The sequence below is a fragment of the Lupinus angustifolius genome, chromosome LG05 (assembly GCF_001865875.1).
Source record: "Lupinus angustifolius cultivar Tanjil chromosome LG05, LupAngTanjil_v1.0, whole genome shotgun sequence".
NCBI lineage: Eukaryota > Viridiplantae > Streptophyta > Magnoliopsida > Fabales > Fabaceae > Lupinus > Lupinus angustifolius.
In genome coordinates, this window is record NC_032013.1 from 12793617 (window position 1) to 12799241 (window position 5625).

Genomic DNA, 5625 nt, shown 5'->3' on the forward strand with positions numbered 1-5625 from the left:
CTGATCTGGGAGATTTTTCTTCACTATAATAGATATAACGTTTTACAAACAATTCTTTCAATTACAACACTTGGACACTTTCTTGAAAACTAAAGGACCTTATCCCTTGGTTTGACTCACTTCCTACCGCCCAAGAAAACCTTTCTTGCGGTGTAGCCCCAGCCAAGAACCTATTCTTTCTATCAAGATTTTTAAGCTAATGAAGACGCAACTCAATCTCGTTGGTGGTAAGACACCTAGAGATTCCCAATATTACAACACTTTTACAACACTTTTACAACACTTTTACAACAAGAATATAGAGTAATCTAAAGCACTTACAATGCTCAAATTAAAACAATTAATACTTTACTCTACAACTCTAACACATGTCTCATTTAAAATGATAATGCATGAGTTCAAAACAGATTTTACAGAATATGAAATCTTTCCAAAAACATTAAGAAATGCATGAACATATGAGATGAAATGATGAGAAATTAAACATGTAATGCCTCTCAATCCTAAAGCATAGAATTCTCTCTTTTCTAATCTCACAAATGCAATTTCATGTAGATGTAGCAATTAACACGAAAATATGCTCTAACTCTCTTAAAATCTAACATGCAAGTTATTGCTTGAGTTCTGAAAACACGACTTATAAAGAAACCATTCTGCAGCCTAGTTAATCGATTAAATCCTTGGTTAATCGATTAACGAGATACAAAATTGTAACTGATTCGGTTTTCCAAGTTTTCTGTTCCAACTGCTTTTCAAAAACTTATGTTAATCGATTAAAACTTACCTTAATTGATTAACTACATATTTCTATGTATGTTTTTAAATTGCAATACTCAAATACGTTATGCACTTAACTTATACATGTTCAACACTAAGTTTATGCCTAGGATGCACAGATAACATGTATATATATTATGCATGAACATATTATGAATGTCATATCTCAAAATAAAATGATTTAATGTATTATGCATATGAGACATGTATTGAGTTTACCTAAGCCTTAGACTCAACCTAAACTAATTACTAGTCTAAGTCTAATACCAATCTTGAGGCTTAAGCACGTTGATTTGTTGATGATCTTCAAGCTCTTATGAAACACAAATTGTCCTCATCAAAACACATAGTGGGCAAGCTTTCCAAAGTGCTCCTCTTAACATGCGCACTTTCAGTTGAGACTGATGCATTGGTAGTAGCCATTGGGGCAGTTCTTTCACAATTTGGGCTCCCCATCGTTTTCTTCAGCAAGAAGATGGTCCTTACATGCAACATGCCTCAGCCTATGTTTTGGAGATGTTTGCTGTAATAGAGGCAATAAAAAGTGGCGTCACTATTTAATTGGCCGAAAATTTCACAGACTAACAAACCAACAAAGTCTAAAACACCTTATGACCCAAGGGTTGTACACACAAGAACAATAAAAATGAGCTACTAAACTTATTGGATTCCAGTATGAAATAAGATATCGAACTGGTACCTCTAGTCGAGTGGTAGATGCACTTTCCCAGCACCTCGAGGACAAAGTGGCAGCACTGACCTCACTCTCATCACCTACTCCAACCTTGTTGGATCAGTTGTGCAATCATTACTAAACCTTAGAAGGTAAACATTTCATCATTAACTGTGATACATATGTCCATATGATAAAGCAATTCCATTTTTCTAAGGCATACTTGATTTGCATGATCTCAGGAAGGTGGTTTTGATTGAATACCACTCCACTCACACAATCGGACATTCCGGTTTAAAACCAACACTTGCTCAGGTAGCAGCCTTCTGTTATTGGCCGGGTCTGTACTGTGACAGCAAACAATTCATTCAGTGATGCATTCCCTGTCAACATAATAAATATGTTCCATCAAAACAGAACAGACTACTACAACCTCTACCAATACCAGATAATATATGGGAATATTTGTCAATGGATTTTATCACCCACTTACCTTGCTCACAAGGGCACACAATGATCTGGGTCATAGTGGACAGATTATCGAAGTATGCACACTTCATTGGGCTCCCCACTAAATTCACCATAGAATCATTAACACATCGGTTTTTGGCTAAAATAGTCCGGTTACATGGACTTCCCAAATCCATAGTATCAGACATAGATAGATTGCTTGTTAGTGTCTTCTGAAAGGGAATTTTCTAGTTTTTGGCACAACTCTTTGCTTCAACTAAGCTTACCACCCTCAGTCAGATGGGCAAACAAAGATGGTAAATAAGTGTCTTCAGTGCTTTACAGGTTCAAAACCCAATAGGTGGTTTCGGCACCTCCCCTTGGGTAAGTATAGCTAGAATACCTTCGATCATGCAACTACCGTATTCTCCCCGTTTGAAATGCTTTTTGGCTGTCCCCTGCCAATATTAAAGCATTACTACGCCAAAAACAACACATTTCCAGCAGTTTTGGATGTTTTACATGAAAGAACCAAGTTTCTATAAATACTTAAATATAACCTATTCATATCACAATAGAGAATGCTAGCCGAAACTCAATAATGTAGAAAAGATGTTACCTTTGAGGCTGGAGAGTGGGTACTATTAAAGCTACAACCATTCCGACAAGTCACGGTGGTCCTCCGGTTGTGCCACAAGTTGTCTCCTCGATTTTACGGCCTTTACATGTAGCGCGCTGCACCGGTCCAGTAGATTACGAGCTCTCTTTACCTCCGATAGCTTGCATCCACCCCATTTTTCATGTACCATTTCTCAAGATATTTCAGCGACCCCATGGCTCAACACATACCTCCGCCGGTTCTCACCGAGATTCCTTGGCCAAATGGGGGTGTAGTGTCTTCGGAAGACAATAGCAACCGAGGGGAGAGAATAAAAGAAAGAACTTAAAGGGAAGAGGGAGAGCCATTTGAAAGAAACTAGCCTCACAAAGAGAGGGTTCATTTGGAAGAAGTCTCTTTGAATAAAGAGATAAATTCTCAAAGGGGAGGGAGAGATTGAAAGAAAACTTTAAGTTCTTTTCACCTTTCACATAATGTTTCATCTTTTGCAATGAGAACTCTAAAATCCAAACAACTTCAATTGGGGCCCTTGGATATTAAGAATGATTTTCCAACCCCATCCAATGGTCAAAATGATTCACATGCCGTATTAAAGATTTCAAGCAGCATCTACTATTAAATCTCCCCCATTGAATATATCAAAAGGATTGTATTGTTGCCCCTCCTTACCTTCCCTTAGTTGTTCAAAAGAAATCCACACGCCTCCTCATAGACTATAGAAGGGTGACCGTTCACGTGGTACAGTTCCTCAATCTTCTCAATTGGAGCTGTTGAATATTGTTTTTCCCCACCACATGGACATATCACACAACACGGAAAAGGCATTCAACAATCCCGCCAAAACTTGAGGACAAGGTTTATTTGGAAGACATGGATAATGTTAGAGCCCAATGAGCAAAAAGGAAGCAAAATCCTCCCAACTCACAAAAGGATTTTATCACAGGATAAAGGCTGAGCATATTCCCTTTTCTGTTTTAACCAATATTTCCTTTTTGTAAAATCTCTCCACTTGGACGGTAGAGACCATTTCCTGTTTACTTGCTTTTCTTATATAAAGTTGTACTGAACTATGAAATGAGATATGAAAGATGAATATTCAGTAATTTGCCTCTATAATTTGAATTTATCGTCTCCATACAATTATCTTCCTAACATGTTATTAGAGAATAAAGACATAACAGGAATCATAGTATAATTGAATATACCATTATTTTTATAAGGTCCATTAATTTTTGTTTTGAAGCTTGCAAGAAAAAACAAAACATATGGGAAAGGAATTAGTACATTTTATGCATGTTGCCATGTTCTATAGGAAAACAATGAGATAATCTAAAATGAATATGCTGTGTAGATTTATGCACATCCATTATATAATCGATTAACATTAATACATAATATTAAAATAAAACATGTTCATGTTTAACTATCATATTCTTCAAAGCATCAAGATGACATTTTTTATTACCCACATGTTCCCATAACATGTATGGGGTTGTGCTTATTTTCCTCATCCAGTATGTTCTAGGTAGTGCCGGATCTAAGACCTAGAGGTAAGGTGTGCAATATATATTAAAAATTAAAATCCGTTATAAAAAGATGAAAATATTAATGTCAAATTCACAAAATTTAAAAATATATAATCAAATAAGTATTTCATATTTTTAAATCATTGGTAACTCATTGCCATGTTATTGAACACTTCTTCCCTAATATATGTTACTAAACAATCATTCATCCATGCATCTCCCATTCAATTGTGCAATCTATTTTTCACAATATTCGTAGTTGAAAAATATTTTTACCACCATCAAACCAGTTTTTCATAAAAGTTTTTCACAATATCCAAGTATATTCAACAATATTTGATGCCTTAGAGAGTAAGTGATTGAAGTAAAGCTTTGATGCCTTCTCCTTGTTCAATACATATTCCCTAAACTTGGAGAATAGAATGGATGGGAGGTTAATCTTCGTAACGATTAGGAGGTGAGATAAATAGAACTTGTGCTTGAAAGTGTAAAGTGTCAAGGATAGCACTAGCATGTCTTTGCCTATGTTTTGATGAAGACAAGGTTCTAACAAAGCTTGAAGATGACTCAACAATCAACATGCCTTATGCTCATTTAGTCATATCTAGACTAGGGTGTAAATTGAGTCTATAATCTAAGTAGTCTGGGATGTGTGCCGTAGTAAGTGAGTATAGGTTAGGTGAACCTAGATGCTACATCTTAATTGTCATATCATATTCATGAGACATATCATCTAGTTAATTGTATGTTCATGCATCTATCATACATGTTATATGTGCATATTAGGCATAATATAATTGGTAAAGCATGTATATATATTGTGCATAACATATGAGAAGTTTACCATTTGAAACATATACATAAATGTTCCAGTTAATCGATTAACGTGATAACTTCATCGATTAACTCAACTGCCTTTCTTTTAAATATGTGTTTTCTGTTTCAACTGAATTCTGTGTCATTCTGTTGCCCCGCTTATCGATTAAAGAGAAGCCTTAATCGATTAACTAGTCTGTTATGTGTCATAACTGAAATCTGTTTTAACTGTTTTAAATGTTTAACTGTTTTTGCAACGAATATAACCGCCTATTCTCTGTGCTATAAATACAAGGCATTGTTCAGAAACCCAAAGCATTGCATTCTACTGTATATGGTTGTTTAGAGAGTATTTTGCATACGTATTTTACTGTGTTTTTGCAAGAGAGTTGCATGCATTAGAAGAGAGATTATGATGGTTTAATTGCTGTTATATGGTTAGTGTTTTTGCATAATTTTGTATCCATTCTTATCTTGGTCACATGCTCATGCATTAGATTTTGTTAGAGAGAAATTATTTTAATATTGATATTGATTAAATCATTTGAATCTTGATGGCTTAAGTGGTTAGTAAAAAGGGTTAATCTTTGAGTCTTTATCTTGTCATATTTTAAGCATTATTGTGCTTAGTATACCTTGTTGTTTAACATGTTTTTGTGTAGTCTGGATTTGTCTCTTGGTGTGAGATCACCATAGAGATTGAGGTTCTTCACCAAGGCTAGGAGGTCTTGATTTGAGGATAAGAGAACAAACTTCATGGAATA